Here is a 15,707-nt window from a genome sequence, read left to right on the forward strand (position 1 = left end):
TGGCCTCAGTGCCAGTCCTTATGTAAGAGCTTTGGCCTTAGTGTCAGTCCTTATGTAGGAGGTGTGGCCTCATTGTCAGTCCAAATGTAGGAGGTGTGGCCTCAGTGTTAGTCCTGGTATGTCAGTCCTCAGTGTCAGTCCTAATGTAGGCGGTACACTGTACACTGGCATCAGTGTAAATTCTTATGTAGGAGGTGTAGCCTCGGTGTTAGTACTGTACTTATGCAGGAGGTCTGGCCTCAGTGCCAGTCCTTATGTAACTGGTGTGGCCTCAGTGTCTGTCACAGTGTATGAGAGTATTGATGTTGGTCCAAATGTAAGAGGAGTGGCCCGATTGTAGGGGGTGTGGACTCACTGTCACTCAGTCCTGTTGCAGAAGCTTAGCCTTGCAGTCCTCTCAATTGTGGAACAGCAGTGAATCACATGATACTGCATTGTATCACAGAACATCTCTTTTTCTTTCTTTTTTTTTACATCAGTAAGCTTTAAATAATATTGTACTAATAATTAGCTGCTTTACATGTATGTTAAATGCATCTTTTCTACATCAGGCTGTTTATGAAGACTGTTGTCTTATAGACTAGATAGACACCCCTGTCATTTTACTTCAGTCAAAGAGTATTTTGGCTTTGGCATTTGGCATTTCTGCTCTCCATGTAGTCTCAGTTTATAGTGCTGAGTTATGCAGACTGGTTGCTAAGGTGGAGTTATAGTCTCATTGGCTATCAGTCTGATGGGAATGTATCACTGCATTCTAGTGTCTCTGTGGAGAAATCATTCAAAAAAAAAAAATTAATAATGTCTTGAGAAATTAAGTCATAGATTCCTGCATTAAGCGAATAAAGCACTATATTTTGAGAAACATGATACATATTTAAGGTAATTAAGTAAATTAGAAGAAACAGCATAGGTGAGCTGCAGGTTTAGATTATGTGCAGATACTGCACACTGACTGAATAGATCAGATATGCCCGTTTACTGTAGGCTACCCGGTTGACCCACAAGCACTCAGAATAGCCTCCAATATAATATACTGCTTATAATTTAAAATTACTTCAGAGTCATTGTTTGTATAATATGCTATCATTGTCATGACATCACTAAAATTGTTGATGCCATACAGTTTAACACGTTTGCTGCTCTATTTATTTACTGGTACAAAGGGCCAGAATTCTACTTTTTCGGGATTGATAATTTTGTTGATTATTTTCATTGTCTTGTGTGTAAAATTATGCCTCCTCTTTGAATTGAATTTCAGATTTTATTCTCAAAATATTACTTCTTTCGCAAAATGTTATTGTACTAATATCAGTTTTAATATCAGTATCTGTTTTAAGTGCTGAAACATACCAGGTGTGGGTCCTTGACTTTTGTATTTAAAAAAAAGAGTTGTTTCATGTAAATTGATACAGGTTTACAGTTGGAGATGGAGTTGCTTTAAAACATCCTAGATTGTTTTTGTAGCAGTATCTCTAAGAGTTAACCAAATTTTGTATTTGAAGTACTAGCTTGTGTTGCCTATTAGAGCTGACAATTAAAATGACTTCTTTCTTCATAATGGAAATGCTTTTAAAAAAAAAAAAAAAAGAAAGAAAGAAAGAAAGAAAGAAAAAGAAACAGGTTGCATAATTTTACTTTAGATGACAAGGTCACAAGCATAGAAAAGTATTCTTACTTACCTCTTCTCAACATTTTTATCTCTTGAATTCAACCAGCAACCAGCATTTTTGATACATTTTCAGAGTTCTCTCTATTTTTTCTAAAGAGCATCATATTTTTACATTGTGCATACATTATACTGTACCTGGTGTTTCACATAGACTTGCAAGTAACTGAATGATTATAAGAATAAGACATCGTAGCATTAATACAATGTATAATAATACTTACTATTTATGAGAATGAGACACTGTATCATTTTAACATCTTAATGAAACTTGATATGCTGTTTATTTTTAATCATGTTTGAATTTAATTAAAAAAAAAAAAAAAACTATTGGATTTTGAGCACAAAGAATCACAAGTTTACATAAAGCTACTATATAATAATAAAACTGATAATAGAATGTGTTTACATTTCCACCACGGAAAATTATTGGTGCTCAGACAATTGCCAATAAACTTCACTGTCGTTCTGATTGGGATTTAGTATATGCATCTGCAGGGAAAAAATGAACGCCACATTATTCTGCTCTGAAAGAAAGATTTGAAATTATTTCGATATGAAAAGACACACTGATTGCAACATTTCTAAATATGCAAATAGAAGCACATTCATCACATTTTGATGAACTGAACGTGAGCACTCAGTGATCATACAGCGACAAGTGTCAGATGATCAATCTTGTTTAATTACTCGAATTAAACAAATCAGTTTATGATGATCTGACAAGGATTACTACACTTTAAATGTGTAAAGTCCCAGATTTTCATCTCTAAACTTTTATTTTAATTTTTCCATTTTCATATAATTGCAGGTCTCCTATATCTCATGGACATAGACATCAGTGCATCTCCAATGGCTTGAAGTCAATTACTGTAAACTGAATAATAAATAAGAAATTCTATACGTGATACTAGTCTATTGATATCAATGAATTTGAATTATTTAGCAAGAATCTTCTTATATGCAACAATCTGTGGCTAAATTCAGAGGCATTGTGGGTAAAATGTCTCCTCAGCCACAGTGGCACTATTGGAGCTTTTGTTTGATCATTACACAAATAGCTTGTGGTTTTCTGTGTGTCTTGTACAAAATGAGATTGCTAAGGAGCAATACAGTACTTGTATGCAGAAGTTGTTCCTTCTCATGAATGCTTGATGCTCTTAAGCCTCTGTTCTACTCAGGATGATGTTCGGTTTTCCCAGTTTCTGTCTCATCCTCCTGTTTTAAATTCCTCTCACTCACCCATGGGAACTGCTTTAATCTACCCAAATTATTGGGCTATGTGCTGCGCCTATTGCATTGTCACATTTACTTTCCCATCTTTGATTTATCTTCCTTTTCCTTACTTCACATGGTTGCACTTATTCTTCTGACGACAGATTTGTTGTTCCCCAGTCCTTTTCACTTTATTCAGAAGGTGAGGAGTCTGCCAGCTTTTTTAACAGATCAGTTGTGTAGAGAGCATGCACTATGATAATGAGGTTCCGGCTGTAGTGCTGGGAGAAGAGCTACAATAGTGAGTCATCATGCAAAAGAAAGAGAAAAAGCAACACAATTTCATACGAATACATCGGCTCATATGAAACGTTACATTTACGTTCATGTGTGCGACTAGTAGTCATAGTTGTTTTCACTCCATTAGAAAGTCTATACATTGTCTGTGCGATGCTTAGCATAAAACTATATATATTTGCAGAACTTAAACTGAAGCTACTTAAACTGAAGTAAAAGACAATATGTGCACATCTGCATGTTTAGGTATTTTCATACCAAACTATGACAGTAAGAACAGCATGTGAATATGAATTGCTATTTTTTAATATACAATATACAATACAATACAATAGCATGTACAATACAATTGCTATATATATATAAGTACCTCTAAGTTGCTGATTTACAGTATAAACTTTACTGTCATGGATAATTTAAATCATCTGCTTCCCAAACAGTTACATTTTAATTGTAATAATACTTCTAAAAGTACTGAAACAATAGCAAGTAACAATACATTTAAAGCAAACAGGTTAACAGAAAAGAACAGACACAGTACTAATATAACGTGTTATACACACGTTGATAGTTAAGCTAAAATTACTCTACAAACTGTAAGAACAGTGCCATTAATCCTACTTATTCACTGTAAACATAGAGGCTGTACCACATGACCTCATGCACGGACCTGAAGCACAGCAAGTCAATAAAAAAAAAGAAGAAACAACATCTGAAGTAAGTACTAAGTACATTTCCAAACCACCCATACATTTTCTTATCTTAATCTACTGATCCTAAAAAAATTAACACTATGTTCTTAATATTAAATTCCCAATTGCTAAACAAGCGAAATGTATGAAATGAATGAAGTAGACAGGTGAGTCACATTGAACAAGACTGATTTTACCCCACCAGAGGCCTATGAGTTTTTGTCGGCAGTTGTTGAAGAACAGAAATAATTAATTAAACCTGCCTTTAATTTTTGTTTCCTTTTAACTCTGGTAGGACACACTGGAACTATAATATGAATGTTTTATAATAATTAGCAGCTATTTTTGCTCAGGATTTAAGCTATTGCAGTATAAATGTGCTAGTAAATTCATATATGTTCTAGGTTAATAACCACAGTGGTGGAAAGCATACAAACCACACTGACTTCAGTAAAAGTACTCCTACTGTATTAAACATTCACTTCAGTAGAAGTAAAAGTAGTGATCAAGAAAATTACTCAAGTAAGAGTAAATAAGTCATCTGGTGAAAAACTAGTACTTGACTGGTTACTTTATAAATTTCCTATTACAGTTGACACAACTATTCCTATAATGCTTTATATCTTAGCAAAGAATCTGTGACCAATAAATTTATCTAACCAAGTGGTGTGAACACCACCTCTATTATCAACAATATATAAATTAAGGTAACATCAGCTGGCTAGTTTACTTGGCCAAATGTTGTTGGATGTTTGGTAGCTTGCAAGGGTCATTAGCTAGCTAGCTAATGTTAATTTATACATGTTTCTAGCTACGTAGTTGGCTATCTAACAAAAATGGCCCTTAAAAATGCCCTTTATCCTGCTTGTTATCTATAGGCTGTAGCAGCAGTTAGCTACAACCCCAATTCCGAAATAGTTGGAACAGTATGGAAAATGCTAATAAAAGCAAAGAAGAATTTGTAAATGTACTTTGACTTGTATTTAAACAACAAAACGTAGAAAGACAAGGTATTTGATGTTTTACCTAATGAACTGCATAGATTAATTGTTAAACTAGACATTTATTTTGAAATTGATGCATGCAACATGTTCCAAAAAAAAAAAAAAAAAGGAAAAAGGGCAAATTAGGACTAATAGTGATGTGACAAGTTGAAATAAGATGGTTATGTGAAACAGGTGAGGCAATCATCTAATCATAGTATATACAGAGCTTCCAAAAAAGGCCTAGTCCTTCAATAGCAAGGTTGGGTCAAGACTCGCCAATCTGCCAACAGATGTGTCAACAAATAATCCAACACTTTTAGAACAACATTCCTCAAAGACAAATCAGTAGGATTTTGGGCATTTCACTTTCTACAGTGCGCAATATAATTAAAAGATTCAAGGAATCCAGTAAAATCTCGTGCGTAAAGGGCAAGGCTGAAAACCACTTCTGAATGCACGTGATCTCTGATCCCTCAGACGTCACTATCTTAAAAACTGTCATGAGTCTGTAATGGATATCCTGACATGGGCTCCGGAATACTTTGGTAAACCTTTCAGTCAACACCATTCGCTACTGTATCCACAGATGCAGGTTAAGGCTTTACTATGCAAAGCAGAAGCCATAGATCAATGCTGTCCATAAGTGCCACCGACTTCTTTGGGCTCGGTCTCATCTGAGATGGACAGTAGCACAGTGGAGTCATGTTTTGTGGTCCGACGAGTTAACATTTCAAATAGTTTTTGGACAAAACAGCCGTCTTGTTCTCCAGGCCAAAGAGTAAAAGGACCATCCAAGCTGTTGTCAGCGTCAGGTCCAAAATCCAGCATCTGTAACGGTATGGGGTGTAAGCGCATGGTTGCATAAGCAGAGAGTGCGGGAGCTAGTGTGGCCTGCCTGCAGTCCTGACCTGTCTCCGACTGAGTATGTGTGGCGCATTATGAAGTGCAAAATAATGCACCAAAGGCCCTGTACAGTTGTGCAGTTGAAGATATGCATAGTGGATGAATGGGGAAAATTCCGCTTGCTAAATTTAACCAACTGGTGTCTTCAGTGCCCAAATGCTTTATAAGTGTTATTAAAAGAAAAGGTGATGTTAAACAGTTCTAAACAGTCAACTGTCCAAACTTTTTCAGAGTGTGTTGCAGTCATCAGATTTGAAATGAGTGCATGTTTTCAAAAATAAATTAAATTCACAAAGTAAAACATCAAATAGTGTGTTAATAATGTGTTTTTGATATAATACAGGGTGAATTTAATTTTCAAATGACTCTTCTTATTTTTTTTTTATTATTATTTTTTTTTTGCATTTTCCATACTGTCTCAACTTTTTTGGAATTGGGCTTGTATATATATAAGACAACAGGCAATATCTACTGAACATTGAAGTGACATCTTAAGTATAGTACAGAGCTTGCATACTGTACAAAAAAAAAAAAAAAGACTAGAGTCTAGCTTACCCAACTACCCTAATGGCTTAGCTGTATATGTTTTCACAGGTTGGATATTGAGCAGTGAAATGTCGATAACTCCACAGGTTCTGACTTGCATTTTTTTTATTTGTTTTGCCGTTTGCAATTTGCAGATCATTCACAGTTTCCTTTGAAGCCTTTAAAACTGAAGATACCTGATAAATTGGGCCAGGGATCCTCATCTGTCTGTGCTGACATTGCTGCTGCTAAGCATTTGCTTTTTGAAGTGTAGACTTTAGGTTCAGTGAAGATTTTGAAAATTAATTATTTAAAATTTGTAGATAGTATATTTTGTATATTGGCTTACAGTCATCCAGGGTTAAATGCATTGTTTATTGCTTTTCTTTTCTTTTTTTAACTCTATACTGGTGATCAAACATAAGTAAAAGTAAGTGAGTTGAAGATTTATTTTTTGAACAACTCAAGTAAAAGGGAATTATGATTAGTTTTCATTTGTAAGTCGCTTTGGATAAAAGCGTCTGCTAAATGAATAAATGTAAATGTAAATGTTATAATATACTTATACTCAAAAAATTAACACTGAATAACAGTAAATTATATACTGTAAAGTGTAGTTTGTGTAAAGTGTGGTTTACCTCTGGATCAAAGTAATTTTACTTAAAATATACCTGTTTCCTCAAATAAGTAGTTTTTTTTCAATGAATAATTACATCCATATTATTTCTTGTTGGCTTCAGTATTATTTCAGGTTGGTTACCATGTTCCAAAATGGTAGACAATAGTAAAAATAAAGTTAACTCTCCTGTGAACCTTTACCTGGCAAAGTACTCTATCATGATTTCTTACCTATAACCATTTATGCAAATAAAGTAGATACCTGAATTGATTTAACACAGGAAATGTATGGTAACATGAAATGTGTGGAAAATTAAGCTTGAATGTCTTTAGCATAGGTGTATGCATTTTTTTATTATTTTTTTTATTGCTGTAACTGTAACTTGCAGGTAGAGTGGTATAGTCTCTACTTGTAGCAATGCTACTTCCCATCACTGATAATATATAATCTATAAGTGATATTAAATATATAACAGTTCTGACCACTCTAGATCAGCCTGTGTGGTACACAGTGTCCTTCAGGCAGTGGAATGTTCTGACAAATTTAGCTGTAATAGCTGCAGTGTGTCTCTCTCTCTGTCTCTAGAGATGATCTGTAGTCTCTCATTATCTTTGAGCTAGAGGAAATCTGTTATTTGCTTTGTGTTGCACTGATGACATACCTTCTTTTTGTCTTGAAACTGAGAAGGAGAAAGGCCTGCGTCAATCTCTTAGGTCTTACTAAGATACTCCGCTTGCCTAACAACAAGGACAAGCATGACTACAGTTAATATACCTATTAAAAGTACAATCTATTAACATGTGAGGTAGAAGGATGTAAAAATCATTAAATGGGTTTATTAGTTCATGTGTCCTTAGTGTCCTTTTACCTGTCACGAATCAGGCCTCTGTGGTTCCTTCCGCTCACCACCAGAGAGCACCATCACCCGAGTATTGACTTTTTCCATGGACTCCATTTCCCATGACCACATACCCAGAACAGATTGCCACCACACCTGATCCCCATCTAACGAACTACTTAAGACACACACACACACACACACATTCACTCAGTGCGAAGTCTTGTTTTGCCTCGGTGTTGTATTGTGATTTTCCTTACCTGTGTTTTGACCATGGACTGTTTACTCTATTTTTGAACTTACGCTGCCTGCCCTGACCTATTGCCTGTTTTGACTATGATTCTGGACTTACCTTTGTCATGCTGTTGAATAAATCTGCAAATGGATCCTTATGCCTTGGACTCATCGTTACAGAAGACTTCACTGGATTCTGATCCAGTGGCTCTCATGCAGTTAACCACAGAGGTTTCGGCTCAAGCCAAGGTACTAGTGGTACATTAGCAGCAACTTGAGTGGCTAATGTTGCTACCTGAGGAATTAGTGAAACACCGCCAGTTACCCATGCCTAGCTCACCAGCTCCGCCACCTCCTCCAGCCGGCCCAGCGGGTCTCCCGACCCTCTTTACCACAATCACCACTAATCCTGGTCTCCCCTTTCCTGAGAAATTTGATGGATCGCCCAGTAATTGTAAGGGCTTTTACTCCAGTGCTAACTGTTTGTTAATCAACAACCCACGCTTTATCCTACTGATGAAAGCCGCATCGCTTTTGCATGTTCTCTCCTCACCGGGAAAGCCTTGGACTGGGCGACAGCAAAATGGAATAACAATTGCTCAACCTTCCCATCATTTAGTAACTTCCTCCTGAAGTGTTCGAGCACCCGGTGGGGGCAAAGATGCCGATGGTCAAATGCTTTCCCTCTGACAGGGGAGAAACACTGCCGTGGAGTATGCTCTGATTTTTCATACACTCACAGCTCAAACTGGGTGGATTGAGCATACCCTTAAGATACTATTTCGCAAGGGATTATGTCTGGAGCTTCGAGCAGAGCTGGCTTGCCACTATGAAGGTAAAACTTTGGATCAGTTTATCAAACTAAATATTCACATTGATAACCTTATCAGAATGCGAAGACCCACCAACATAGAAGTTCCAGACCAGGCCACTTCTTTCAACACAGACGGACCCAAGCCCATGCAGATTGGACACACTCATCTGAACCCCGAAGAGAGAGACCATCGTCTAAGATAATGCCTGTGTCTGTATTGTGGTCAAGCTGGTCAGCAAAGGGCCTCCTGCCTGGTTCGACCTCAACGATGGTCCACTATGGTGAGTGCATGCAGTTTCTGCACTTGCTCCAATTCATGTCTTGAATTGCCTGTTATTCTAAAGTTATCTGGGAGATCTGTGACTACTACCGTCATATTGATTCAGGGGCAGCGGGTAACTTCATTGATGAAAAATTCACCAAATCTCAATGCATACCACTAAATCCTTGTGACTCTCTCTTGGCAGTGGCAGCTCTAGACAGATGCCCCCTAGGGACCGGTCATGTCCATTACACCACCCAGGACCTCTCCCTGCAAATTGGAACACTGCACACCGAGACAATCAACCTGTATATTATCAAATCACCTCACCATTCACTAATCCTAGGACTGCCTTGGCTACAGAAACATGAGTTTCAGGTCTCTTGGAAGGAGAAACAAATCACCCAATGCAACAAGTTCTGCATCGCCACCTGCTTGAGATCCATATCCCCAAGGACCATCAGAGCTGCCACTGTTCGAGTAGAACCACCCATAGTCCCAATCTTCCTCCTGAGTACTCTGACCTAACAGACACCTTCAGCGAGACTAAAGCTGCGCAACTTCCTCCTCATCATCCAAGCGGTTGTGCCTTAGAGTTACTACCTGATACCACACCACCACGAGGCAGAATTTTGCCACTATCCCAGTCTGAGTCCAAAGTTATGAAATCTTATATCAAGGAGGAACTCACCAAGGGCTTTATCAGACCTTGAACCTTGTCCACATCAGCCGGGTTCTTCTTTGTGAATAAAAAAGATGATTACCATGGCCTGAACAAAATCACAGTCAAGTTTTGATACCCTCTGCCTTCGGTTCCAGCAGTGCTTGAGCAACTCTGCATGGACAGATATTACACAAAACTTGATCTGCGCAATGCTTACAACCTAATTCGCCTTTGTGAGTGGGATGAGTGGAAGACGGCATTCATTACTAGCACGGGGCACTATGAATACATCGTCATGTCTTTCAGGCTGTTCAATAGCGCAACAGTGTTCCATGCCTTCATCAGTGATGTCTTCCGAGACATGCTGAATCACTGGGCCATCATATATATTGACAAACACCTACGAGGACCATGTTGAGCATGTTTAAGCCATCCTACAATGCCTCATTACTCATCAGCTATATGCCAAGGCTGAGAAGTGTGAGTTCCATCAGACATTGATATCCTTTCTAGGCTATGTGATCAGTCCTGAGGGCATAGCAATGGAGTACAAGATAAGAGCAGTGTTAAAATGGCCACAACCCACCATGATTACGGTACGGCAACAGTTTCTGGGTTTTGCCAACGTTTATAGGTGATTTATCGGAGGCTTCAATACTGTAGCCACACCCCTCACATCAATGATAATGAAAGGGGACCCTCAACTTTCCTGGAACCCATCAGCCATCAAATCCTTTCAAGACCAAAAGGCTCATTTCACCTCAGCACCCTGACCTGGTGCTGTTTTCTCCTATCATCAGGGTGCTCCTTCCAAGCTCTTACCATGTGCATACTTCTCCCACAAACTGTTTGCGGCCGAACAGAACTATGACGTCGGGGACTGGGAACTATTATCCATGAAAGCAGCATTTGAGGAGTGGCATCATTGGCTGGAGGGAGCCAAACATCCCTTCATTGTGCTAATGGATCATCGAAACCTTTCATATTTACGCTCTTCAAAGAAACTCAACCCTAGACAAGCAAGTTGGGTTCTCTACCTCACATGCATCAATTTCAAGGTCACATACTGCCCTTATTCAAGGAACATCAAGGCAGATGCTCTGTCCCACCAATATGAATACCCACAACAACGCCACACAGAAGTGCACATTATTCCACCCACTATGATCATCGCCCTGGTACAATGGGATATAATGACAGAAATAGCAGATACGCAGACCCACCACCCACCACCCCCTGACATGCACACACACCATCCACATCCCCCCCAACCCCCCGTGACAAGACCTATGTTCTGCCTTCAATCCACAAGATCGTCATCCACTGGGTCCACTCTTTCCTCGGCTCTGGCCATCCTGGAATCACTGCCACCCTCCAGGTAGTACGCAACCGGTTTTGGTGGCCCACCATGCAGGCTGATACCATTACCTACATTCGTGACTGCTCCACTTGCAACATCAGTAAGTCACCCAAACACCCCCCCCCCCCGCCAGGCTACTACAACCCCTACCCACACCCCAATTCCCATGGTCACAGATTGCCATAGATTTTGTGATGGTTCCATTTTCTCAGGTGTGACCCAGTGACCAGGGTCTCCCACCCATCATTGTGGATGGCGAGGAGGCCTATTGGGCATGAGACCTCCTGGACTCCAGATGCTGGGGGAGGTCATTACAGTATCTCGTGGACTGGGAGGGGTATGGACCAGTTCCACAGGACCCACCAGCATAGACCTGCCCTTCGACCTCGAGGAAGACCCTGGCATCGTGTACCACCATTGTGTACTTTTGTTGTGCTGTTTAATAAAGCTGCAAATGGATTCTCATGCCATGGACTTTGTTACATTACCACTGTTATATCTTGTATGCATTTTGGGAACTGAAAACTGAATAACAGACTAAGGTTATTGATAGGAACATTGCTTGTACAAAGTCCATAATATGAGCCTTCTGTCTTAAAAAATAAATAATTCTCTCCCTCTGACTAAATTCAAAATACAGTATAGTGACATGCATTAAAGAAAGTGAACAGGACAGAGATTAGATTTTGATCTAGCACAGTCATTTTTCTTTTGTATTTATATTCTTCCTGGTTACTACTGTCCTTATTACATTAGATGATTTCATTGTTTTTGGAAATATTGCATGGATATGGCAATAATGTGATGTTGATCCAAGAGAGTGAGTGAGTGAGATGATGAGTGACACAGGGTACTCATGGCTCTGGTACTGCTACAGAAAACAAACATGAGGGGAGAGAAATTTACCATATTCAAGCATCAGTTGATATGAAAAAGTGGACCAATTATGTGATATTTGTACCACTTTTCCATGTTTGCTGATTAATTACTTTCTTACCTTATAACACACAGCACACAGATTTTCAGATATAGGTGATTCTGTGATTTTGGGTGCCATTTATTCTTTGTAACTCTTTTTATGTTTTACTTTTTAAATAAGCTTTAAACAATAAATGTAATAAAATATACATTAACAACAATATCTCACATTTATTTAGAAGGTTTTACTCTTACAGGTTTGAAAGTACCATGACTGCGTGTTTTTTAGGATAGAATGAACAAGTACACAATTTGTAGGTTAACTAGCATCCATGTTAATGGCAAGAGGATAGTAAGTATATGTCAATAATTTTCTTTAAAACATGTTTTATTTCATTATTTAATTTCCATTTATAATATAACTAAAATGGTTCAACTTTCAAAGTGATTTCATCAGTCAATCAATTATACTGTATATCAAAATATAATAATAATAAAAGAAGACTTTTCTTGTTCACGTGATCATTAGGAAATTCTGATGATGCAATTTCCTGTAGAACATGTGACTTGTGGAATATTCCAAATATTTCATAGGGGTGAATTTGTTCAGGAAACAGGTTTGAGTGAACTTTCTGGAACAAAAATGTACATAGAGTTTTCATAACCTAACGGATGACTCATGGAAACGGATGTTTTAAACATGAGATGTTAAATGCATTCACACATCAGTGTAAAAACAAGATTTTTAAAAGTATTGTAATAATTAGATTTCCAGATAAAATGTAGTTATAGTGGACTGAGACAGACAAAAATGCTGTTTGCTGTTTTCTAGGTGCTTTAGAGTTTATTTGTTTGAAATATGGATATACACCGATCAGCCATAACATTAAAACCACTGACAGGTGAAGAGAATAACATTGATTTTCTCATTATAGTGACAACTGTCAAGGGGTGGGATATATTAAGAAGCAAGTGAACAGTCTGTTCTCAAAGTTGATGTGGTGGAAGCAGGAAAAATGGGCAACCATAAGGATCTGAGCGACTTTGACAAGGGCCAGATTGTGATGGCTAGACGACTGGGACATCTTCGAAACAGCAGGTCTTGTGGGGTGTTCCTGGTATGCAGTAGATAATACCTACCAAATGTGGTCAAAGGAAGGACAGCTGGTGAACCGGTCACAGGGTCATGGGTGCCCAAGGCTCACTGATGCGTATGGGGTGCGAAGGTTAACCCGTCTGGTCCAATCCCACAGAAGAGCTGCTGCAGCACAAATTGCTGAAAAAGTGATTATAATAGAAAGATGTATGGGGCTGTGTAGCTGCAGACCTGTTAAAGTGCCTATGTTGACCCATTTCCATTGCTGAAAGCACCTACAATGAGCACATGAGCATCAGAACTGGACCATGGAGCAATGGAAAAAGGTGGCCTGGTCTGATGCATGGTGCCAGATACCACAGCACACCTTCAGTGATCTTGTATAGTAGTTGTCTTGATGGGTCAGGGCTGTTTTGGCAGCACAAGGGGGACTTTTTTTACTTTACATACATACAAGATATGTAAAAGTAAAATCAGTGAGACACAAATGACACCTTAATCATGGAATCGGTTGTGGAAGTATGGTCAGTGGTCCACATGGAAAGAGGAATGAAGTGAAGGGATGACAGGAATAGAGGGATCAAATAAAAAAAATCTGGAGGGACAGGATTACAATGTGTGGAAATGGAGCTTAACAGCAGACAAGTAAATGAAGACACAAGGGACTGAAATAGAACCGTCCCGCCCACCCCACCTCACTCTCTCACACACACATACTGTATACACACACATGACTTAATCCAGCTGTAAGCTGCCTCCTAGACGTACTACACATCCTGCAATGGCAAGAAGTGTGTGTGGGATGTGTTGATATATCTACACATTTGATATTCCATCAGTATGAGTGTGCAGACTAACAGTGATTACCACTAAGTCATCTGGGGAGTCACAATGCTATTAGATTAGTGCTGACACTATTGCGACGTCTTCAGTCTTGCCTCCATCTCTCTCTCTTTCTCTGTATCTCTTAATCTCTGCATTCTTTGAATAGTTTGAAGAACTTCTAAGTTGCTTGTCTGTCCTAAAGCAAGTAGATAGGGCACATCCATAATATGTTTGTTTGTTTGTTCATCTATTTATGCCATTTGGGTAATAAAAAAATAAAAAATAAAAAATAGAAATCATTATATTTTTAAAGAATAATTTAAGAGGCAACTGGTTTTCTTTACGTATTGATGGACAGAGGAAATGAGGAGATGACAAACACACAATTAAGGTGCGTTATTTAAAATAAAACAAATAAATAAAAGAATTGCTGCTGATGGTTTATGATGGTTTAATAAAAGCCGGTGATATTTTGTATTTCCTTGAGAGACAATTAGTCATGGTGTAAAAGAATGTGGTACAGTGACAATGCATTCATAAATCATTCATGACAATGCAGCGAAGTGTTTTAATTTTTAGTGGAATTAACAATAGTAGCTGAATTGAATTGAATTGAATACTACTACTATTAATAATAATAATAGCAATAATAATAAAAGAAAAGTAACAAGCTACAAGATTACTTGCTCTTTTCTCACAAAGATCAACAGTGCTAAACAGAAAGGAAAGAAATAAAAACATACAGCCTGGACTTCAAAAGCACTTATCTGTTATCATCTCGCTTGTCCCAGGGCAAGAGTTTGTTTGTACAGAAATTCTTTCTTAGCCATGTGTTTAATGCCGATGAAATCATGTTCCCTAAAACCAGTCATTTAGAACAAACATTTATTTGTAGCCCATATGACCTGGGAGCAGTGTAACTTTATAATGTATTATTTTAACTAAGAACATAATGACATTCCTTAAATACTTAACTTAAGAACATAATTTAGCAATGGATAACTTTATATTTTTTTCTTTTGAAGCAAAGCAGAAATAATGCTTTGAGCTTTCTTGGTTATTTCTGAGTAGGAAGTATGGTAGCATTTAAGAGCATTTATGTGTGTGTATGTGGCGTGTGTGTGTGTGTGTGTGTGTGTGTGTGTGTGTGTGTGTGTGTGTGTGGAACGAAACCATAATACAACACCTGCTGAGGCCTTGGGCAACACTGCTATATTCACAACGTGCTTGGTCTTGAGAAGTACATGGTGGAAGGAAGTCAACAAATCTAGCAGCAGCTCTCTTCGCTTGTTTGTACGCTTCACCTATTCAATCATCCGCAATTTGCCCGGGTAATTGATTTTGGGAGGAACGGGACGAGTTAAGCAATTAAGGGGTTCACGGGTTGCAGCTGCATTTTGACACGACTTCATTCATTTTCCTTTAGCTCTTTTTTCCCAGCACTTGGGTGAAGGGACAAGCTCCAGATCGCAACATCTGGAGCTGTGTGCTGAAACAGTGCTGAAACCATTAGGAGAGCGATGAGTAACAGAGAGCCTGATGAACCTGGTATGATGAGCTTTCCCAAACGCTCTTGAATCATAGCATATCTACATGATCATGTTCAATTACTGGTTCTCCCTTAAGGGGAATTCCAGTACAAACCACACTATAATGGCGACTAGGCGAAAACTGAATTGATTAAATGGAGATGATCCTAAAAATGATTTTAACTGGAAATTGAATGGTCCAGCTGAATTCACTGACTCCAGCAGGATGAAATGAAATGGTCAAAAACCAACACACACTCCATC

This window comes from Ictalurus furcatus, chromosome 6 (assembly GCF_023375685.1).
Source record: "Ictalurus furcatus strain D&B chromosome 6, Billie_1.0, whole genome shotgun sequence".
NCBI lineage: Eukaryota > Metazoa > Chordata > Actinopteri > Siluriformes > Ictaluridae > Ictalurus > Ictalurus furcatus.